Below are 24879 nucleotides of genomic sequence, written 5' to 3' on the forward strand. Positions count from 1 at the left end.
ACAGGGAGCCTGATGGGGGGCCTGATCCCAGGACCCTGAAATCATGACCTGAGCTGAAGGCAGACACGTAACTGACTGAGCCACCCAGGCATCCCAACTGCGAGCTACTTTAATTGCTGCTCTAAGGCATTAGTCATTGTCCTGAAGGCCACTGTCTGCCAAACATTTTTTATTACACTTCCTATCTGTAAAAGATTTCTGCACATTTATCCCCAATATACGTATGTACATTTATTAATAAACTATACATGTGTACTACTGTGTTGATATATACACTATAAAATATGCAAAAAAGGAAATGTAAGTGGGATACTGTGACTGCAAATAGTATTCTAGTATTCTTTTCCTGCATTCCATGCTTTGTCTTGCTCATCTTAGGTTCATAACCTCACTCTGTAAACCAGTAGGCAAGGGAATCTTTGAAGATTCTTACACAGAAGTAAAATAGATCAGAATTCTGTTTTATAAAGATTCTGAACATGACTTTTATTCTAGTCATGCTGAATAATGTTTTTCAAAGCAGAGGAGAGGTTGGACTAATATGATTCCTTCCAGTCCCAGGAATCTTCTAAAGCTGCTCCTTAAAAGAGGTTAGAAGTCTAACCTAAAGTGGTTATTTGTTGCATTATTAAGATGTAATACACCAGACTGGCCAAGGGACTTAAAGCAGCGGAGTATCTAATGCAGAGCTGGCATTCCCTGCAGTGAAACTAGCTTTGCGACCTGCACTTTACACTTTACATTTCACACTTTACATTTTACTTTCACACTTTACATTTTACACTTTACATTTTAAACTTCGGCAAATTACTTTTCGATTCACCTGTATTGTGTCCAAAAATGGAAAAATAAAGACTGGGCATACCAAACAAGATGTTGGACCATGGAAGCAAAACCGGGAAGTATTGAAGGTCCCAGAAATCAGTGGTACTGGCTAGTAGGCAAGCCGGAGTCAGGGCAGCTGACGACATCAGGCAGAGTGAGAAGCCAGGTATTTGAGAAGGAAATACCAGGAAGACAGGGTTACCAGGATTAGGACCAGGTACCTCCAGACTAGGAAGACGCATTTACCAGAGTTAGGACCCAGCAGGTCTGCAAGAGCTTGGAGACTGGAGGCAAAGAACCAGCCCCAAGGAAAACCTGAATGGCTGATGAGGTGGCTTTGGCTCAGCAGAGTCTCTGGATGGTGGCGGGCTGCCTGGCTGGAGCTGAGGGAGATGTATTAGAGCAGGCCATGGAGGCTGACGGAAAGATGGTTTGGGAGGAGTTGGTGTGCCCCAAATTTATCCACTCGCTGAAACACTTCTATTTCTTATTTCAGAATTTCCAACAGTTCTTTTTATAGTTTCAAAAGATACTATCTCACAGAACAAAAGAAGGAGTGCTTCCTAAGTTATATGAGACTGTATCGACCATATCCTTCCGTATACACTTCCTATGCAGTTTAAGAGCAAAGATGTATCACCTTCTTTTAAAATTGGAAAACCATGTCTGGAAAACTTACTATCAGGGAGGAGAGGGTTCCATTTGCCTTTCCCGGCTTTCTCCAGCTTTGATTTTTTGTTTCTTGCCAATGCGCCTACCTCTTGCTCCGTTTTACCTAACTTCTCTCCACCAACTGTGGTCACATCACATCTCTCTAGAAATGGAAGCCGAGAGCATTCCCTCTCATGAGTTCACCTGGCAGTAGGTAGAGTAGGACTCCCAGCTGACAGGCATTGTGACAGGTAAGGGGGGGAGCCGAGTTCCTGGAGTATTTGACACAGCACCGATGAAGCTGTCCTGAGGCTGGTGGGTGTTCGCTAAAAAACGGGCCCTAGCCGGGGGCACCTGTAGCATGGTTAATGGCACTCATTTACCTGCCATTCATTTTTCAGTTCAGATTAGTTTAAAATACTTTGTTAGTTCAGAATGTGTTTGCTTAAGTCATTTTGGTAGTAATACTTTTCTCCAGGAGGCAATTAGGTATTCTTCATTTTACAGTGCTTGCATAATAGCGCAGAAAACTGCAGTTGCACAAGCAAAGCGCAGATAAACACCAGATTATCATATTAAAGTCCTTATTAGTCTGTCAGAGGAATTTTTTTTTCACTGAATGCTTTTTGGTTTTTTATTATCCATTTTTTTAAAATCAGGATTTTCTTAAGGTTAGTTTAGTTTTAAAGAAATCATTGAGATCTCCATTTTTTATTAGGAAACTAGTCTTTTCTCTACTCCACCCCTCCAGCATGTTAACTTCAGCCTAAAATAGCAAATCGCCCTTCTCCATTTTTAAAATATAGACAAGCGGTTTTAAATCTTTTTCTGAGCTACCCATTGACCTCTTTACTTTAAGGTGGTGTGTTGGAAAAGGTGGTCCTCTTCCTCCTTCGGGTTTGACGGCAGTGTTAAGGAACCTAAAAATAGAGCTACCCTATGACCCAGCAATTGCACTACTAGGTATTTACCCCAAAGATACAGACGTAGTGAAAAGAAGGGGCACATGCACCCTGATGTTCATAGCAGCAATGTCCACAATAGCCAAACTGTGGAAGGAGCCAAGATGCCCTTCAAGAGACGAATGGATAAAGAAGATGTGGTCCAAATATGGATGGAATATTACTCAGCCATAAGAAAGGATGATTACCCATCATTTGCATCAACAAGGATGGAGATTATGCTAAGTGAAATAAGTCAAGCAGAGAAAGACAATTATCATATGGTTTCACTTATTTGTGGAACATAGGGAATAGCAGGGAGATCGGTAGGAGAAGGAAGGGAAGAATGAAGGGGCGGTAAACAGAAGGGGGAAGGAACCACAAGAGCCTATGGACTCTGGGAAGCAACCTGAGGGTTTCAGAGGGGAGGCGGGTGGGGGGATGGGCTAGCCTGGTGATGGGGTATTAAGGAGGGCACGTATTGCATGGAGCACTGGGTGTTATACACAAACAATGAATCATGGAACACTACATCAAAAACGAATGATGTACTGTATTGTGACTAACATATCATAAAAAAAAAAAAGGAACCTATTAGTAATCCTAAACTCAGAATGCCATGGTTACTTAAAATATACAAAGTCTCCCATTTATTTACAGTTTCCTTTGTATTTGAGAAGCCACCGTCTTAACATGTTCTTAAATTTACATATGTATTTATGTGTTTGTACGTGAAACTGTACATAATCTTTTTTTCAACTATGATTTCATCTCCTAAAAGAGAGAAGCGGCATCTTTGACAGATATTTCTTGCCTGTTTCCTTCAGCATTCAGGACAGTGTTGTGAAAGTTAGGCTCTCAGTCAATATCGTTCAATTTCTATCTGAAGTAGGGTGTTTTTTCCCCAAGATTTGAGGAGAATACACGGAACTCTCCTCCACCCCCATGAAATCTAAAAGACTACCTTTTTTCTACTGCCGTTGTTATTAGAGGTTAAGCACAGGAGGAAAGAAAGTAAAGTTACTTCAGTGTGTCAAGAGAAATTACTGAGAAGTCTAAAACCCTGCCATCTGCTTCATATCAAAGCTTTCCTAATGAGAATCCAAAGCAAAACACTGTATTTCTTCTAATTCTTCATAGATAGAATGTCTATTATCTTTCCAATGGAGCCAAGGCCTCTGAAGAGAAAAAAAATAAATAAAATTGTAGGATGCGCTATATTGTGATTTTTTTTCTTTTAGAGAAAAATCGAAAAGAAAAAAAATTGCATGGCGTCTTAGCGCCCTGATGCCCTGTTTATAAATGACGTAGGTCCTCTCACGAGGACTGTTGTTTGGTCCACAAGGAAAGTACACCAGCAGGCAACATGTTCCACCCTTTCCATTACCATGTGATTAATTGCCTCTGCCATTCCCTGGCCTTGCCTGCTCCAGCACCCATGGTCAGTGGCAGAGGCCTTGGATGGCCAGTTTTGCCTTCTTAGCTGGCAGAATGATAGGAAGAACACATTTGTAGTCACTGGCAAGACCAAGCCCTCAAGTAGTGGAGAAGATTATCTCTGGGCTGTCTGAACTGCCAAGTTAGCTTCCCAAATCATTTGTTTCACAGTAGGTTTGATCTTTTCTTTATATTCCAAATTACATTTATTTCCTTTGGCTTTTTGACATGGAGAAAACAAGATAAAAGAAAATAAACCAAGACTGGTTCTTTGATATATTTTTTTAAGATTTTATTTATTTGAGAGAGAGAGATTGAGAGAGAGAGAGCACAAGTGGGGGTCAGGGCAGAGGAAGAGGGAGAAACAGACTCCTCCCTGAGCTTGGAGCCTGATGTGGGGCTCGATCCCAGGACCCTGAGATCATGACCTGAGCTGAAACCAAGAGTCCATTGCCCAACTGACTGAGCCAAGCAGGCACCCCTGGTTCTTTGATATTTATGAAACATTCTAATCAAAACTAGATGGACTGGGTATATTAGCAGAGTTAATTCAAGTCAGGATATTTGACTAAAATGACTAGTTAGGTGGGTGAGCTCTTAGTTTATTGTATTCATTTGAACTTTCAGTGTGTTTTTATCAAGGTAGTAGATATAACTAGATACCACCTTTCAGACTTTCGGGGGGGGGGGTTATTTCAGTTCTTGTGGACAGTTTACTTAGTGGTTGAGAACACAGATGCTGGACCTAGACTGCATGGGTTTAAATTGCAACTCTGACACTTCCTAGTTGGGTAAATGGGCAAATTCCTTAATGTCCAAGTTACAGTTTCGTCATCCATAAAATGGCACTAATAAGGTACCTACTTCATAATGTTGTTAATGGGTTGTAGTAAATGACTTGATAAATATAAAAGCACTTGGAATAATGCCTGATACACAGAAAGCACTCCACAAGTGTAGCCGTAGCAGCGGTATGGTTTATGGATGACGTACGTGTCATTACGATAACTTTCAACACCAGCTCCTATCTTCTGTGGTTGGATATTTTAGATATTGATGGTATCCTAAAGCCCCGTGTTCAGCTCCCCCCTATTAGGTTAATTCTGTATTGGGAAGGCAGGTCACCTGAATGTTAAATTTAGTTTTTTCATTTGTAGTCAATCAGCCTTCAATAACCCAAATGAAGATTACTCATTTTGAGGGCTTTTCATGGAGATATTTCAGTTCCGGGCTGTTTTTCTCTGTTCAGCCTATTTCTGAGGGCACTTCATTTAATAGAAGCTGATTGGGGTCTCTGGAAATAGAAGTGAATTTTATGAATTTTCCAAGGACACTAGGAGGATAACTGAAAAGTTTATAATGCATTTGTAAATATTTAGGATTGATTCATGTTTTGGATTGTTGGAACAGCTACCAGGGAGTAAGCTATACAACCAAACAAGCTATACAACCCCAACATGGTTGACCAGGGATGGCATGTGATTTTATTGCAGCCTTGGCTTTTTGCCCTGGGGGAGGCATCTACCAAGTACCCAGTGAGCACCCATTTCCCTCCCATTTGAGAATTGAGCTTTCCTGTGGAACACACATCCCTCCACTAAATACCTGGGTTTTGAATATTCACATTAAGCAACAGACAATTTAAAAGTCATTTTACTATTGATGTGTCATCAAACAGACAATATGACTATATGACTATCAATAATATGACTTTTGGTAAAATGGAATAGAAATAGTACTTTAAATAGAACCATCATAAGTGAAATGATCAGTGGTTCTTAATAGTTTTAAAACACCTTTTGTAACAACATAATACAAAGAAATACCTTCTGTGATTTCATTCCCCTTTTATGTAGAATTTTGTTTTGAGTGTTTCAGAGTCTGAATTCCTCTGAAAAATGTAAATACACATAATTTAAGAGCACGAGCTTTGGAGTTATGCCTGGCTTACTATCCTGGCTTTGCCATTCACTAGCTCTGACTTGGGCAAATTACCTAACCTCTGTAGATCTCAGTTTCCTCTTTCATACAGTGGAGAAACCATCCTCCTAGAAGTGATGGAGGATTAAAATGACTTAATATAAATAAAGCACAGCATACAGTGCCTGAATCTTAGTAAAAGCTAGTTGCTGCTGCTGTCGCTATTACTGCTAATAATAATGCCATTATTCAACTCAGGATATTTTTTCCTTGGAGGAATCACCAAGTACTGTGTGGAAAGCATAGTTTGCTCCTGTGATATTAATATTGGAAAGATAAGATAGGGCTGCCTGGGTGGCTCAGTCATTAAGCATCTGCCTTCGGCCCAGAGCGTGATCCCAGGGTCCTGGGATCGAGCCCCACATCGGGCTCCCTGCTCTGCTGGGAGCCTGCTTCTTCCTCTCCCACTCCCTGCTTGTGTTCCCTCTCTCGCTGGCTGTCTCTCTCCCTATCAAATAAATAAATAAAATCTTAAAAAAAAAAAAAAAGAAAGAGATATAGTTAACTCTTGAACAATGCAGGGATTAGGGACCTCAACCCCTGTGCAGTGAAGATTCCCCATATAACTTTTGACTACCCAAAAAAACTTAACTCCCAGTAGCCTACTGTTGACCAGAAGCCTTAGCAATACGTCAGCGTCAAGTAACACATCTTTTGTATGTCATATGTATTTTGCATTATATGCTGTATTCTTCCAATAAAGTAAGCTAGAGAAAAGAAAACTTTATTAAGAAAATCATAAAGAAGAGAAACACTTAGTACTCTATTTATTGAAAAAATCCATGTACAAGTTGAGCCTTGTAGTTCAAACCCATGTTTGTCTAAGGTCAACTGTATTTACAAGCTTCCTTTAACATCCCAGTGTTAGTCTGTCAGCCATGAATTTTCCCAAAGCCTTCTTCAACTTCCGAAGATGTCCAGCTAATGTCATTTCCTGGAGTAATGAGTTCCATGAGTCTATTCTGTGCTGTATAGACCTGACATAGAGTGACCAAGGCTCCTTCCTTCATGGAATGGTGCCTCCCTCCTTCTTTTTTGTGTTATAGATTAGGTGGCTGTATTCCTTTTGATCTTTTTCAGACACACTGATAGTGATTTTTGTAAATTTCAGTTGCCCCCTTCATCTCACACGTTATCTTCTCAACCTAAAGTATCTTGCAAGTAATGGTCTGAAAATATTAATATCTTTTTACATGTCAGCTTTTCCCTCGGTAAGATCACATTCAAGAATAAAGCCATAGTTATTTCTCTATCATCATTTCTAATTTTTCTAGCTTCTAACATGGGTAATTAATGCCTGCCTATCTTCTTCTTTTTCTAACATTGATCTTTTTAGGCTTCTCTCAAAGAATTACAAGGAAGATGGTCTCAGGAGCCCATTTGGTCTGATGCCTTCTGGAGCCAACATGACTTACCATGTGCTAGGATGAGCAGTTTTCCCAGTTGAGATGATAGCTTAGCCCTAGTCTTGCAAAAACAACCCCAGACATGATCACTAGACTCACACACATACATCTGATTATGATTTGTTGTTCATGTTATAGGGTCAAGTTCCATTGTTCTGAATTTTTGTAATCTTATATTTCGTCTGATCCCAGACATGAATCAGGGCTTTAGAAGAGAAATCTCCTCCTTGTTTCCAGCATTAGCTATGCATCTACTGAACTATCCTCACCTAACTTGCCATCTAGTATTCTGAAATTTGGGCAAAAGACTTCTCAGGCCTCCTATTCTTAAAGGCTTGTGTTGTTTCCAGATTTCTTACTTTAATAGTTTGCGTTTGACCATAAAGACGTAGTATAAGGGTAATGATACACTATTTTTATTTTTTTTCTTTTTTTCTGCCTCCTATACAAAAATAACTAATGGGAAATCTAAGGGAAGATATCTTTACCTTTGTTTGCTAAAAATCATCTTGAGCGCCAGCCTGAATAATGCTGTAGGGGGCGTAGGCCTCAGGAACAGATGAGAACGAACTTAAAGCATCAGCAAAGAATGGACAGAGAGAAGATAAGGCTGTAGAGGAAGGAGAGGCTCATCTGGTGGAAAGGAATCAAGTGCCCTTTGAATTGTCTTAAGTGCTTCCTAGTGGCACTGGTGGCATAAGGCAGCTGTGAGTCTAAGCTGAGTGTCTTCCTGATTTCCACTATTTCTTGGGACTGAAAAGGGTACAGGTCTTTCATACACATTTATTATAATTTAGGGAATGAGTGTGATCTGGGTATTTGAAAAGAAGACTGGTCATCAGGAAGCATTCCTTCTGCTTCTCTCTGCATTGTGGGTCTCTGATTATGTACGTGACTCGGCGAGAAGTCTCTGACCTTCTCTTTACACAAATTCTCTTGTTTGAGAAATGAGGTGTGCCCCGATCGGCTATTGGCAAGCCTGACGAACGTGTCTAAACTACTCTGGAGGAGGATTGAGGTGGGGGGCGGTGAGGCAGTGGGGACAGTGGGAGTGGAGTGCCCTTGGGTCCCGCCTTCTTAGAACATAAATTGAAATGACATTCTGGGACCCAGCTGCACTGAGGCTCAGGGAAGGTTTCGTGAAGGATTTTGTCCAGTGCATGAAACAGTTAATTTTTCTTTGTCTGAATAAACATAGACCATACAATTACCCATGGATGACTCTTAAGCAAAGGCTCGTGTTGAGTGTCTGCTGTGTTCAGGGCATGGTTGTAAGCCTAAGGGGTCATATGATAAGAACACCTAATTCTTGCTCTTAAAGGCCTGACAGTAAAATGGCCAGGGGAGACATACTGGCAGAAAACACATGTAGAACCCTATGGATATAAATGACTATTAATGTATCGGTCAACAACGTGTCTTACTTAGCTTATTTTTGTTTAGTTTTCAAAGAACTTCCAGTTAAATTATTTCCTATGAGTATTTCGAAGGTGGCTCTTCTATTTAATTGGCAAGATTTAGACTATTTAATATTCCTTAGGAAACACTAGTGAAAATAAGATGTTTCCATCAGTCAAGTAGATTTGGGGGCACTGCATAAAGGCATGGAGAGGGTAGGAAATGAGGGAGCTCAAATGACTCAGTTTACTGGAAAGTCAAAGGTTCATTGTAAAAGATTTAATAAATAATACAAGAGAAGATATAGAATGATGTACTAATATAAGGAATGGACTATTTTGGAGCTATTCAAAATAGAGGAATATTGTTAGGGGCTGAATAAGTGAGGGAGGGCTTGGTGGAGGAAAAAGAGCCTGAGTTAGTTCTTAAAAGATGGGCAAGTGCTAGATGGTAAAGATGAGATGAGAGAGCTTTCCAGGTAAAGGAAATAATAACTAACTTGCAAAATTGTTTTTAAAACTTTTAGAAAGCCACACTCATTCCTATTTATTACCCGGTAAAAAGGAGTAAAATATTCCTAAAGGAATTTAGAAATTTTAAAAATTGTCGAAATTGTCTATATCTTTCTCAGAAAAAAATTTAAATACCCTTCTCTTTAAAAGTAACCTTTAACCTTTCTGGTATGACTCAGAAATGTGTCTGTGTTTGAACATCACTGTGACTCTGTAGTGACACCTTTTCCCCATGAACTTGGAGAGATCAGACAGTGGTATCGTCCCTGAGATCAGTTAACATTTCTGTATTATGTAGATATGATTGATATTAATACAGTGTGATAAAGTAGCCTAATCGGAGATAGTGGCAAAGCATCATGATGGCGGTATCGATGAAACGTTACCTCTGCCCATTTCGGGAGAGGGCAACAGTCCTCTCGCGTAGTGATTACCTCTTTGTGGCAAAAGACAGTGTCTTCGTGTTTCTTCATTTTAAGTCAAAGCATAAATGTGGGCAGAGTTGTTTTTAGCTAACATGACGATGATCATTTGTTTGCCGGTATTTCATTGTCTGTAGAGATCAGCGTGTACTAGCTTAGAAGGGGTCTGAATCTCATCTCGAGCTATCAGCAGAAATGTCAGTCATTCCAGTAAATCGCCCCTTGACTCTCATCACATATAATTCTTTAATTTTAGGCCTGAAAAACCCAGAAAGAAATACTGTGGAAAATGTACCAAAAAAGAACCGTCCTGTGTAATACACTTATGTAGTGTTCGGAAATAAAAATGGACCTTACGACACGTAAGGCTGTAAGTTGATTCTGTCAAGGGCACTCAGAATGGTATCCGTTAACTAGGCTCGTGTGTTCTTTAAAAAATTATCACATGTTTTCAAATTATGCACTTAATTTAACCCATCTTAACACACGGAAGTTTTGATGTAGTTTCTTTTCTCCATCAATTCCAAAGAGTCAAAGTGATTATCAAAGCTGAAAAGGCTTTTTGTATTTTCTTCAAATGTTGAAGCCATGTATGTGAACAACAAGGCTGATGAATTTGCTGTTTTATTTAGTTGACATTTTAATTCAAAATGTAAACTGAAGTTTCTTTTCATTTCTTCGCATTATTAATATTATTCTGTTTTTGGTTAGCCTGGGTAAAACCGTTCACTGGTGTCATTTTTGATAATTAGCCTTTTGCATCTTGGGGTTTTTGGTAAGCAAATAAATATTTTAAACGTAATTGGAGCAATTATTGTATGTGCATTGAACAACTTTATATTGAGATTCATGTCATGTCACATTTTTATGCTGGTAGGTTTTTTTTATGATTTTTTTAATTGTATGTGGTATTCTTTTGAAATATATAATTACCAGCTCAGCCCTGAGTTGGAGAAGCAAGAATTCTGTCGTTCTCTCAAACAGGCTTGTATTGAAAGATTATAGAAAAGCTTGCTTTCTTCTAACATTCCTTCCCCATCGATAAAAGTAGTTCATGTCTGAATGTTAATGCTAGTTTTGCATCTTGTGCATTCCCAGCATCACACTGTTCTAGTAGGAGTCCAAGCAAACAACCCAAGCTTGGTCCACATTTGATTCAGTAGAAACTGGTAGATTCGGAGTGGGGATGGGAGGTGATGGTCCTTAGAAGGCTGGGGTAGAAACTGAAGGAACCAAGAACAATGTAAACATTAGCTAACCATGAACTTCTATCCCTGGTCCTGCCCGTTGGAGTTGCAGAGCAGGGAGAGAAGCTTTAGGATGGCCCATCTGCTCCAGGTGGACTTTTTCTCAAAATGCCACCCAGTGGCAGCATCAAGCCACACATCAGCCACATCAGGGAGACACGGGGCAAGGGTTACTGGAAAGGAAAAGCACAAGGAGAGGGGAGGAAGTAGCATAGTTCCGGGCTCCAAGAAGTTTAGGAGGCTTGTGGAGAACGAATAGAGAAGATTTAAAAATTCTGCATTCCTTACTAACAGCTCTCTTCTAAAGGGTAGGAAGACTTACTGTGATGGAGAGTGTCTTACCGAAGGGCTGGAGTAAGAAATGATCTTTGCTCGGTGTCAGGCTCTTCTGTTACATGGCATTGTAAACATTATAGCAACACTTAGGACTGTTATAACTCTCCATGTGTTCCCATGGCATGGTTAAGACTTTTCTGCTTTAAAAAGAGATAGAGGACCAGACTGAGAAGGAAGCTGATTGGAGAACAGTTAAAGGAGCTTCATGCCGGGGAACATGAATTGTGATATTATACTCTGCCTAAATTACGATGAAATCATTGGAGGTATCAGAGCAAAAAACAGATCGTGGGGAAGCTATTAACAGGTTAGCATTTGCAGTTCATGTGAGAATATGGATGCCATCTACCAAAGGCTCAAATTAGAGATGAATGACAATATTGTAGATTTCAGCTTTGTTTTCTGTGTGCCTATAACTTGACAGAGTTAGGCATCGCTAGAAGTTTTTTTGTTTTCTTTTTAAAACGTTACTAAATTTATGATGTTCTGATGGTTATATCAGTAGAATGACTACTTCACCTGTCTCACAACCCTACAGAAAAATAAGGGGCTCCAGGAAAGAGAAACCTCACCAAACTCAAATTTCTTACAGTTCAGCTAGTGATTTGGAAGCTGACTCAGGACTGACTGCTGTCAAGCCCAGTAGGTAACTTGAAATCTTTGCTGCCGAAATGGGTGAAGTCCTGCCTGACTCCTTCCCTCAAGTCTGTTCACTCACTTATACCGAGATGAATGTTTCCCCTGCCTTCTCTGTAAAGCCTAGAACATATCCCCTGAGCAACTTGCCACCTTTTTTCTAAAGCCATGGAATTTCAGTAACTTTACATTTATTATAATTCGGAGATACTTTATTCAGGTTGTTTTGAAGAAAACCACCAGGCACCAAGCTTCCTTAGTGAGAAGCCAAAGACTTTAGAGATACTAGATTGTCAAGGAAGGTACAGTTGTGCTTTTTAAAATTTAATTTAATATTAATTGATCAATTAGAGAGGGACGGGGGAAGGACAAAGAGAGAGGGAGAGAATCTCAAGCAGGCTCTGTGCCTGGCATGGCACATGATGTGGGGCTGGATCTCACAACCCTGAAATCACCACCTGAGCTGAAAGCAAGAATCAGACGCTTAACTGACTAAGTCACCCAGGCATCCCATAGTTGTCTTTTTTAAGGAGTATTAAAGAGATTGTATTGTCTCTCACTGGCAAACTTGGCAGGCTACTTAATGATTTAGATGAAAGAAGAGTGAGGACCAGTGTGTCTGTGCTGCTCTCCAGTGGGAGGTGAGAGTCACATTTAGACTATTAGGGAAAGTATCTTTCCTGGTTACTTTTCTCATAAATGGGATATTTAAAATATTTCTGGAGTTCTCTTACACTTAATTGCAATGAAAAGCTCGTTTACACATGCCAGGTTACCACTCCGTGCCTGTTACTGTAAAAGTAAATGATATTTGGCACTGGATTTTAGGTCAGGGGGATTATCACAGCTTTTACTTTCCATCAAGAGCCTGAGCTTTGGGGTCAGACAGACCTGAGTTTGACTCTTAGAGCTGCATTTTACAAGCAAATCTGACCTTGAACAGACACTTAATCTCTCAGAGCCTTACATTCCTCAGCTATCCAAAGGAGAAGGTAATACAAACTAAAAATGTTAGAGGTTTTTTTAAAGATTTATTTTAGAAAGAGAGAGAGAGCACGAGCAGGGGGAGGGGCAGAGGGAGAGACACAAGCTGACTCCCTGCTGAGCACGGAGCCTGCTATGGGGCTGGATCCCATGACCCCGAGATCACAACCCGAGCTGAAATCAAGAGTCAGATGCTTGGGACACCTGGGTGCTCAGTCAGTTAAGTGTTTGCCTTCAGCTCAGGTCATGAGCCTGGGGTCCTAGGATCAAGCCCCACACTGGACTCACTGCTCAGTGGGGAGTCTGCTTCTCCTTCTTCTGCTGCTCCCCCCTACTTGTGCTCTCTCTGTTTCTCTCTGTGTGTCAAATAAATAAGTAAATAAAATCTTAAGAAAAAAAAAAAGAGTCAGACACTCAATCGACTGAGCCACCCAGGCGCCCCTCAGAATGTTAGAGTTTTAAACTAAATGATACATATATATATCTAATAGTAACTGACTCAATAGACAGTAACTTTCATTCTTCCTTTTCATTCATTCCGTAGCCTTATTGAGCACCTCCTTAGTGCCAAACCTTGTACCAGACACCAGGGATGGGAAAGAACACCTAATCCAGCCGCTTAGGAACTCACAATACAGTGTGAAGAGTGCTGCAACCCGGCGGCATACAAAGAGCCAAGTGAACGTAAGGGAGGGAGGGTGCCATCTCTTTTGCCTGGGAAACCGGGGGAGAATACTTGAGGTGATGTACAGGCTGGGTTTTAAGGAGGAAATAGATGGAAAAAGGAAGAGAGGCATTCCAGGCAAAGGTACAGACTTAGGAAAGGTCAGTTCAGTTGAGGGGGCAGCAGACAGTTTGGGTAGAGGGGTAGTTAAAATGAATCTGAGAAGCGATGTTTGGGCCTTGGATGCCATGGGTTTTCAGTGAAGTGACATTGTCAAATCTTTACTTGGAATTCTCTTTCCATTAGTCATATGGGGGACAGACAGATGGTGAGGGATGCTGATAAGGAGGCACTTACCCTACTCCAGAAGGGAGGCTGAGGCCTCACCCGAAGCAGGAGCAGTGGGACTCGAAAGGAGAGAGTGGATGGGCGAGTGTCTCAGAGGCAGAGCCTGTGGAGCTTGGTGACTACTTAGGTATGGCTGGATCAGAAGGAGGTGGGCTTCGTCGATGACAGCAAGTTGGTGGGTAGTGATGCCATTTGTTTATAAAGAGAGGATTGGAGCCTGGGAAGGGAAGACGAGCTCAGTTCTGGACCAGATAAATGTGAGGAGTTCAGGATACGCTGGTGGGCCTAATTATAAACATTTGGAAGCTTTTGTTCTGGGGCTAGAGACAGCTTTAGCCTTCACCGATAAATGAATCATAGTCACATCTTTGGTAAAGGATGTCCTTACTCAGAGAAAGGATATAGAGTGAAAGATGGGGTTCTGGGAAGCACACCTAGGGGCCCAGCAGAAAAAGAGAAGGAGACTGACATGGTAACACCTAAGGTAAGAAGAGAATCAGAATTATTTCAGAAGCAAAGGAGGGAGAGAATTTTAAGTAAGGAGGAATATAAAGCAACGTCAAGTGCTGCAAGTAATTCAAGAAGAAAGAAGACTGAAAAGGGGTGATTGCTTTCGGCAATTGGGAAGCCACTGGTGACCTTAGAAAGAGGCATTTCCTGCAGAGATGAAGGTAGAAAGCATTTGTTTGAGTGAATTAGGAAGTGCAGACGCAATGTGGTAGCTGAGCCTACGTGAATCATCTTTTAAAAAATCTTTAATAAATCATGGAGCATGGAAGAGGTGCCCTAACATGGAAGATGGGCAAATGTCTTTTTAATTTTTGACAGTTCGTGCAAGCTTGGCTTCACACCCCTCCCGGGGTCCTTCGAAGAGATCCACGCATGTGGGGGGCCACGGAACTTGAGCTTTGTCATCTTCACGGTGAACCCGCCTCCGTCAAGAGGAAAGCAAGGACTGCCTGCTCAAGAGTGTCTGACACACCGTTGTTTGTAATGGGAAAAATTAGAGCCAAATGACCTGAAAGAAGAGCTAGTTAAGTAAAAGTTCACACATTCATACTATGCAACTGTCAAAAAGAAATGAGGTAAATCTGGCATGTATTAACACAGAAGGGTGTCCATGATATATTGTTGAGTGAAAAAAGCTAGCTTTAGGACACTATATAGTATAATCCCATGTATTTAAAAAGGAAATGTGTACATACACACGTCTGCACATAACATACATAAACACATACTACATATATATTTCTATTTCTAGTTAGATTTGATTTTTTTTAAAAAGGCGCTGGAAGGGCACCTGGGTGGCTCAGTTGGTAGAGCATGTGACTCGATCTCAGGGTCATGAGTTCAAGCCCCACATTGGAAGTGGAGCCTACTTAAAAAAAAAAATCATTAAAAGGAAAAAAAAAAAAAGCTCTGGAAAGTCCACCAAATTGTCAGCAACTGTTAGTCTTAAAGAATAGAATTTAGAGACTGGAGTTTGGGGACGGAAGACTTTCATATTGTTTTTGCATTTCTATATCATTTTAATTTTTTTGTCAACAAATGCATGATTCTTTGTTAATTTTCACAAAATGTACAGAATTTTAAAATCTCACACGAGGAATAATTTAAGATATTTGATTATGTAGAGCCTATCTCAAGGAGAACATAATGACATCCTTGAAATATTTGAAGGGTAACCACTGGAAGGGATTAGATTTGTTCTGAAAGATACTGACCTACAGAAATAGAGCCGATGGGTAAAATAAAAGAGATAATTTTTTTTTTTTGAGAAATAGACAGATTTCATGAGCAGGGAAAGGGGAGGGGGGAATCTCAAACAGGCTCTAGGCTCAGTGCAGAGCCTGATGTGGGGCTTGATCTCATGATGCTGAGATCATTACCTGCATAGAAATCAAGAGTTGGACACTTAACCGACTGAACCACCCAGGCGCCCCAAGAAATATATTTTTGAAACTCTAAAAAAATTAGAAAATGCTTACAAAGACCAGACACAGCAGGCCTGGAATCATTTTGGATGTCACCAGGTTTCAGAAAGCTTTTCATAACTGTATTGTTATGGTGCTGTTCTGGTCATGCTCCACCCCTTTTTGGGAGTGGACCTTTTCAGCCTTAAGCTATGAGAGTTCAGAGTGAACCTACTTCAGACAGTATGTGTAGAAGTTCAAGGCAGGTCTCTCAGTCCACTCCTGCACCATCATTTAATAACTGTGGTTTGTTCCTGATCCTTTCTAGGTCTCAATTTTCATATCTGTGAAATGCAGTAACCCAACTGATACTATCTTTGAGCCCAGTCACGTCTTTAAGGTAGAGTTAGGGTTGCTTCCTATCTTCCCCCTCCAGTCTCCATCTGCTTGCTTCCCTCGACCACCCCAAATAAATATACAGTCCAAGTGAAAGACTGTGGGCCAGCTAGGTTAATAGAGCTTTCAGACAAGTACCTTAGTCATCCGCTTCCAACCAAATTACCCCTATAAACCCTTCCTTGGTAAAAGTCATCTAGACCCACCATTGCCTGAGAAGGTTGTTGAGGGAATTCAATGAGATAATTAAGACATTGAGCACAATGCCTACCACAGAGTAAACTATTCAGTGAAATAAAAATTATAAATACTCATATATCCCACTAAATCATAATGTTATTTTAAGTGAGATGACGTTGTAAAGATGACGTTGTACATCTGTCAGGTTTTCCTTTCAGTAAATGATTTGATGATTAAAAGCCTGGCATACTCTTTTTTTTTTTTAAATTTTATTTTATTATATTGTGTTAATCACCATACAGTACATCCCCAGATTCCGATGTAAAGTTTGATGCTTCATTAGTTGCGTATAACACCCAGTGCACCATGCAATACGTGCCCTCCTTACTACCCATCACCAGTCTATCCCATTCCCCCACCCCCTCCCCTCTGAAGTCTTCAGTTTGTTTCTCATAGTCCATAGTCTCTCATGTTTCATTCCCCCTTCTGATTACCCCCCTTTTCTTTATCCCTTTCTTCCCCTACCGATCATCCTAGTTCTTATGTTCCATAGATGAGAGAAATCATATGATAATTGTCTTTCTCTGCTTGACTTATTTCACTTAGCATTATCTCCTCCAGTGCCGTCCATGTTGCAGCAAATGTTGAGAATTCGTTCTTTCTGATAGCTGAGTAATATTCCATTGTATATATGGACCACAGCTTCTTAATCCAGTCATCTGTTGAAGGGCATCTCGGCTCCTTCCATGATTTGGCTATTGTGGACAATGCAGCTATGAACATTGGGGTGCATATGGCCCTTCTCTTTACTACGTCTGTATCTTTGGGGTAAACACCCAGTAGTGCAATGGCTGGGTCATAGGGTAGTTCAATTTTTAACTTTTTAAGGGACCTCCACACTGTTTTCCAGAGTGGCTGTACCAACTTGCATTCCCACCAACAATGTAGGAGGGATCCCCTTTCTCCACATCCTCTCCAACAATTGTTGTTTCTTGCCTTGTCTATCTTTGCCATTCTAACTGGCGTAAGGTGGTATCTCAGTGTGGTTTTGATTTGAATTTCCCTGATGGCTAATGATTTTGAACATTTTTTCATGTGTCTGTTAGCCATTTGTATGTCTTCATTGGAAAAGTGTCTGTTCATATCTTCTGCCCATTTTATGATTTGTTTATTTGTTTCTCGTGTATTGAGTTTGAGAAGTTCTTTGTAGATCTTGGATACCAGTCCTTTATCTGTGGTGTCCTTTGCAAATATATTCTCCCATTCCGTGGGCTGTCTCTTAGTTTTTTTGACTGTTTCCTTGGCTGTGCAGAAGCTCTTTATCCTGATAAAGTCCCATAAGTTCATTTTATCTTTTATTTCTCTTGCCTTTGGAGATGTGTCGTGAAAAAGGTTGCTCTGGCCGATGTCATAGAAGTTGTTGCCTATGTTCTCCTCTAGAATTTTGATGGATTCCTGTCTCACATTGAGGTCTTTCATCCATTTGGAGTTTATTTTTGTGTATGGTGTGAGAGAGTGGTCAAGTTTCATTCTTTTGCATGTAGCTGTCCAATTTTCCCAGCACCATTTATTGAAGAGACTGTCTTTTTTCCACCGGATGTTTTTTCCTGCTTTATCAAAGATTAGTTGCCCAAAGAGCCGAGGGTCCATTTCTGGGTTCTCTATTCTGTTCCATTGGTCGATGTGTCTGTTTTTGTGCCAGTACCATGCTGTCTTTGTGATCACAGCTTTGTAGTACAGCTCGAAATCCGGCATTGTGATGCCCCCAGCTTTGTTTTTCCTTTTCAACAGTTCCTTGGAGATTCGGGGCCTTTTCTGGTTCCATACAAATTTAAGGACTATTTGTTCCAGTTCTTTGAAAAATGTCCTCGGTATTTTGATCGGGATAGCATTGAAAGTGTAGATTGCTCTGGGTAGTATGGACATTTTAACTATGTTAATTCTTCCAATCCATGAGCATGGAATATTTTTCCATCTTTTTATGTCTTCCTCAATATCTTTCAAAAGTGATCTATAGTTTCTAGCATATAGGTCCTTTACGTCTCTGGTTAAGTTAATTCCAAGGTAACGCATGGTTTTTGGTGTTATTGTAAATGGGATGGATTCCCTAATTTCTCTTTCTTCAGTCTCGTTATTCGTGTATAGAAATGCAACTGATTTCTGGGCATTGATTTTGTATCCTGCCACCTTACTGAATTGTTCTATAACTTCTAATAGTTTGGGAGTGGATTCCTTTGGGTTTTCCATATAGAGTATCATGTCATCTGCAAAGAGAGACAGTTTGACTTCTTCTTTGCCGATTTGGATACCTTTGATCCCTTTTTGTCTTCTGATTGCTGTTGCAAGGACTTCTAGTACTATGTTGAATAATAGTGGCGAGAGTGGGCATCCTTGTCGTGTTCCTGATCTTAAGGGAAAGGCTTCCAGCTTTTCCCCATTGAGAATAATGCTTGCAGTAGGCTTTTCATAGATGGCTTTTATGAGATTGAGAAATGTACCCTCTATTCCTACACTCTGAAGGGTTTTAATCAGGAAAGGATGCTGTATTTTGTCAAATGCTTTTTCTGCATCAATTGAGAGGATCATATGGTTCTTGAGTCTTTTCTTGTTGATATGATGTATCACATTGATTGATTTGCGAGTGTTGAACCATGCTTGCATCCCAGGTATGAATCCCACTTGGTCATGATGGATAATCCTTTTAATGTACTGTTGGATTCTATTAGCAAGGATCTTGTTGAGGATTTTGGCATCCATATTCATTAGAGAAATCGGTCTGTAATTCTCCTTTTTGAGGGGGTCTTTGCCTGGTTTGGGGATCAAGGTAATATTAGCCTCATAGAATGAGTTTGGTAGCTTTCCTTCTGTTTCTATTTTTTGAAATAGCTTTAGGAGAATAGGTATTATTTCTTCTTTGAATGTTTGGTAGAATTCCCCAGGAAAACCGTCTGGGCCTGGAGTTTTATTATTTGGAAGGTTGTTTATCACTGACTCAATTTCTTCATAGTTAATTGGCCTATTTAAGAAATCTATTTCTTCCTGTTTCAGTCTTGGTAGTTTATAGGTTTCCAGGAAGGCCTCCATCTCTTCCAGATTGTTTAGTTTTTTGGCATATAGCTGTTGATAAAAGTTTCTAATAATCCTTGCAATTTCAATGGTGCTGGTCGTGACCTCTCCCTTTTCAGTCATAATTTTAATAATCTCAGTCCTTTCTCTTTGTTTTTGGACAAGTTTTGCCAGTGGTCTATCAATTTTATGGATTCTCTCAAAGAACCAGCTTCTAGTCCTGTTGATCTGCTCTACTGTGGTTCTGGTCTCTAATTCATTGATTTCTGCTCTAATCTTGGTCAACTCCTTCCTTGTCAGTGGGTTAGGCCTGTCCCTCTGTTGCTGTTCCAGTTTCTTGAGGTGAGAATATAGAAACTGCATTTTAGATTTTTCTATTCTTTTGAGTGAGGCTTGGATGGCTATGTATTTCCCCCTTAGGACTGCCTTTGCAGTATCCCATAGGTTTTGGACCGTTGTGTATTCATTCTCGTTGGTCTCCATAAATTGTTTAATTTGTTTTTTGATTTCCTGGTTTATCGAGTCATTCTTGAGCAGGATGGTTCTTAGCCTCCAAGTGTTTGAGTTTCTTCCAGGTTTTTCCTTGTGGTTGAGTTCCAATTTCAGAGCGTTGTGGTCTGAGAATATGCAGGGGATAATTTCAATCTTTTGGTATTGGCTGAGACCTGTTTTGTGTCCCAGAGCATGATCTATTCTTGAGAATGTTCCATGGGCATTTGAATAGAATGAGTATTCTTTGGTTCTGGGGTGTAGTGTTCTATATATATCTATGAGGTCCAACTCGTCGAGTATGGCATTCAAAGCCTTTGATTCTTTGCTTAGTTTTTGCCAGGGTGTTCTGTCTATTTCTGATAGTGGGGTGTTGAGGTCCCCTACTATTACTGTGTTCTTATCTATATGTCTCTTTATTTTGGTTAAGAGTTGGCTTGTGTATCTTGCTGCTCCCCTGTTGGGGGCATATATATTAATAATTGTCATATCCACTTGTTGAATACTTCCTTTAAGAATAATATAGTGCCCTTCTGTATCTCTCTCTATGGCCTCTAGTTTAAAATCCAGTCTATCTGATATGAGAATTGCTACTCCAGCTTTCTTTTGAGGTCCATTTGCGTGGAAGATGGTACTCCATCCCCTTACTCTAAGTCTGAATGCATCTTTGGGTTCAAAATGAGTCTCTTGTAGACAGCAAATGGATGGGTCATGTCTTTTTATCCAATCTGCAACCCTGTGGCGTTTTATGGGAGAGTTTAAGCCATTTAGATTGATAGAGATTATTGACAGATATGATTTTAATGATGCCATTTCTCTTTAAAGTCTTTGTATCGGTTGTGACTTGCTGCTCTGTATCACTCTTGGGGCCTTTTTACCTTTATAGAGCCCCCCTTAATATCTCCTGTAGGGCTGGTTTCGTGGTTACGAAATTGGTTAATGATTGGCGATTTTGGAACGTCTTTATTTCTCCATCAATTCTGAATGACAGCTTTGCTGGATAAAGGATCCTTGGCTGCATGTTTTTCTCTGAAAGAGCTTTAAAAATGCCCCCCCAAGCCTTTCTCTCATTCCAGGTCTCTGTAGACAGGTCTGACGTAATCCTGATACCTTTGCCTTGGTACGTGAGAAATTTCTTTGCCCTGGCCGCTTTCAATACTGTATCCTTGGATCTAATATTTGCGAATTGCACTATGACATGCCGTGGCGTAGGTTTGTCCTGGTTGAGCTTGGATGGGGTCCTCTCTGCCTCTTGGACACGAATGCTTGTTTCCCTTGCTAGATTAGGGAAGTTTTCAGCTACAATTTGTTCAAATATCTCTTCTAGACCTCTGTTTTTCTCCACCCCTTCAGGGATGCCGATGATTCTGACATTGGATCGTTTCATAGAGTCAGTAATCTCCCGTAATCTACATTCGTGGGCGTGGATTTTTTTAAGACCAGCTTCTATTTTCGTTTTTTCTTCTACTAACCCATCCTCCAATTCGCTAACGCGTTCCTCTGCCTCGGTGACCCTGGCCGTCAGAGCCTCTAGTTTTGACTGTATTTGGCCCACTGAGTTTTTAATTTCTGTCAGATTCGCTCTCATTTCTGCCCTTAGGGATTCTATATTCTCAGCAACGCTTTCTCTGATGCTTTTTTCCAAGTTTACTCATCATCTTGACCATTGTTGCTCTGAATTCCATTTCTGATAATTGGGATACATCCATATGTATTAATTCAAAAGCCTGGCATACTCTTGATGCTCTTGGACCTCATTTCCTTTTAGTTTTCCTGTCCTTGAGGTTCAGTGACTTTTCTTATTCCTGTGTTCATTCAACAATCATTTACTGAGTGCCTACTGAGTTCCAGGTTCAATCATAGGTGCTGCTAGTAGTAAGATGAAAAAAGAGGGGTTCTGTGCTCCTGGTCAGAAGGAGAAAGAAGTTCAGATCATTGCATCATGAGGTGATCAGGGTTAATAAAATAAAGGTGTGTAAATGATATTAATGGAGAAAGCAGAAAAGTATACCGAGGGCTCTGAGGAGCCAGAGAAAGCTTCAGGAAAGAGGACACCCGAACTGGAGCCTGAAGGGAGCACAGGAGTCTGCTCGGTAGAAGCCCTCTGTCATAGGATGGGTGGGTGGATGGAGATTCCGGTTGATGTTTGCCGGAAGTTTTCCATGACGCTTTATAAAACTGAAATGACAAGAAGTTTGATTCCTCTTTTCCCCAATATTTGGCTGTCGTGACAGAAAACCCAACAAGGACTGTTTAACTGAGTTAGAGATGCAGTGTCTACCGGCACAGGCTTCAGCAGTCTTCCTGCTCCACTCTCCTTGCCACCTGGCTTTCCTCTTCAGGGCCAAAGCGCAACTGTATTACTTCAGTTGTGAGGCTTTGTAACTCCCTCAGGAAGGAAAGTCCTTCCCCCAGGTCTTCCAGTTGCATTTCATTGGACAGAAAGGGGCTGCCTGGCCACTGTGAACTGTGAGGGAGGCCGAGCCATTTTCCTGGAGCAAGAAGGTAAGGAGAAAGGAGACTGTGACTGCTCTTGGCCCATCTGTAGTGTCTGCCAGAGCAAGAAATGCAACTTTTTCATCGCTAGTCATGGTTCGGTCTTATTTTTACAGTTGTTGCCTTTTGTGTTACATTCCTGGTGCTGCTGTGATGGGTACCACTACCTGGGTAGCTTGAAACCACAGAAATGTATCGTCTCACAGTTATGGAGGCTATAAGTCAAAAAACTAGGTGTCAGCAGAGCCCGGCTCCTTTGAAACCTGTGGGAGAAATACTTCATTGCGTGTTTCTGGCTTCTGGTTTGCCCGCCATCTTTGGCGTCTCTTGGTTATGCTTAGCTGAGAAACCTGGTCCAGTCTCTGCCCTTGCACTCACATGATGCTCTCCTGTGTCTCTGTCTTCATGTGGCCAACATATTGGAATAGGGGCCCACCCTATTCCAGTTTGACCTCATCTTCACCTAAATAATTATGTCTGCTATGACCCTATTCCCAAAGAAGGTTACATTCTGAGGCACTAGGAGTTAGGATCGAAGCATTATCTTTCTGAGGGGAGGAGGGTTGGATATCATTCAATCCATACCACCACTACTTTGCCTTTGGTATATAAATAAGAAATGCTCTATTTCCAAATTATGTTTCTTTATACCTGGGTTTTGTAACAAACTTTTAAAAGCCTTATTTTTATTCCTTCTTGAATTCCAGTTTTATTTATTTATTTTAATTCTAGTTTATTCCAGTTTTTTTAGTTAAAATAATTTCTAATTTTCCTAAAATGATTTAGGAAATAAGAATAATTCCTAAGTATTCCTAAAATAATTCCTACTTATGTGAACTACAAAACTGTCAATATGAGAGATGAATAGTATTCAAGTAACTGGTTATGCATTTAGGAAAAAGAGTTTTAAAATCCATACCTAGTACCATAGGTCCCCCAAAACGTACCAATGTGTTGAAGAGTTAAGTATTTCATGGAACTGTAGAAAAACAAAGAATCTGGTCTTTTGAATGTTTGTGTGATTGTAAGAATTGTAAGAAACAGAGTGTAAGAAAGGTAAGATTGTAAGAAACAGTAGACAGAATAAAAGAAAAGATCTGTGTGTTCCAACTGTATAAAAATGTAAAGCTTTTTGTGCAAGAATAACACCCAATGGGGTAATGATCAATTAGGAAATGTTACACCAAATCAGACAATAAATATAAACAGTATATTACCTGTAACTGTTAAGACCCCAATAGGTAGATGGCCAAAGGATGTGACCAGACAGTGTATAAAAACACCATATGTCTGTAGGCAAACATATGGGATAATATGTAGTAATCATTAAAAAGTGCAATCTGGGGGCACCTGGTGGCTCAGTCAGTTGAGCGTCTGACTTTGGTTTCCACTTGGATCAAGATCTTGGGGTCATGAGATCTGGCCCCATGTCAGGCTCTGCACTAGGCATGGTGTCTGCTTGTCCCTCCCCCTCTACCCTTCCTCTCCACTTGCACACACACACCCTCTCTCTCAAATAAATTAATAAATTAAACCTTTTTTTAAAAAGTGCAATTTCAGCTGCAGTGTAACTGATAAATGATTACATTGCTGATGGTGACATCAATTGCTATAGTCCCTTTGAAAAGCATGTGGCACATACATCCAGAGTTATAAAAACATTCACACAGGGGCGGCTGGGTGGCTCAGTGGGTTAAGCGTCTGCCTTCAGCTCTGGTCATGATCTCAGGGTCCTGGGATCGGGCCCTGCATCAGGCTCCCTGCTCAGCAGGGAGCCTACTTCTCCCTCTCCCTCTGCCTGCCACTCTGCCTACTTATGCTCCTATCTCTCTGTCAAATAAAGAAAATCTTTTGAAAGAGTAAAAAAATAAAAACATTCACACAATTAATATTTCTGGAAATTTGGCCTAACTAGATAGTCCTAAAGCAGAAAAAAAACTGTGTTCACAAAGTTATAAATTGCAGAATCATTTGTAATCGTGAACAGTCCGGAGCAGTCTACTTGTCTGGCAGTAGAGGCACAAGTGGGTGAATGAAGATGCATCCTTTTGTTGGAAATGCAGCCATCAAAAGGTGTAACACTGAAGACCTGTGGCAACGTGAAGAAATACTTGTGTTTTAAAGTCACATTTTTTTAAAGTGGTATATATATATAATTACAATAATATAAAATCGAAAAGCATGCATATGGATAGTCAGCCACAATGAGATGGTGGAGTGTGCAGAAGGCGTTCAGGAGCATGGAGTTGTTTTAAGGTGATATGATTATGAGTCATTTTTCCATCATTTTCCAAACTTTCTTGTAATTTAAAAAATGTTTAAGCATAGTCAACTTACTATTTGGTTTAAAATCCTCCTGTACTTCTTGCATGTTAATGAAACCATTAGGAGGTAAGGAGAATTTAATGAGCTTTCTGGGGAAAAAATTTTTTTGCTCACAGTAGTATTGTAAATCACACCAGATGTTTTCCTTTCAGAAGTAAGTCTTGTACTAAGTGGTAGGATTATTCTGATATGAAAAAGTGACATTCGAAGAAAGCATTTTAATATAG

The 24879-nt window shown here is 40.4% G+C and overlaps 1 protein-coding gene across 3 annotated transcripts in view; it reads left to right on the forward strand.

The window, feature by feature from the left end:
• CAMKMT (calmodulin-lysine N-methyltransferase) overlaps positions 1 to 24879 on the forward strand; it is a 386188-nt gene that overhangs the window by 244939 nt on the left and 116370 nt on the right. The window lies entirely within an intron of this gene.

This window comes from Ailuropoda melanoleuca, chromosome 4 (genome assembly GCF_002007445.2).
Source record: "Ailuropoda melanoleuca isolate Jingjing chromosome 4, ASM200744v2, whole genome shotgun sequence".
Classification (NCBI taxonomy): Eukaryota; Metazoa; Chordata; class Mammalia; order Carnivora; family Ursidae; genus Ailuropoda; species Ailuropoda melanoleuca.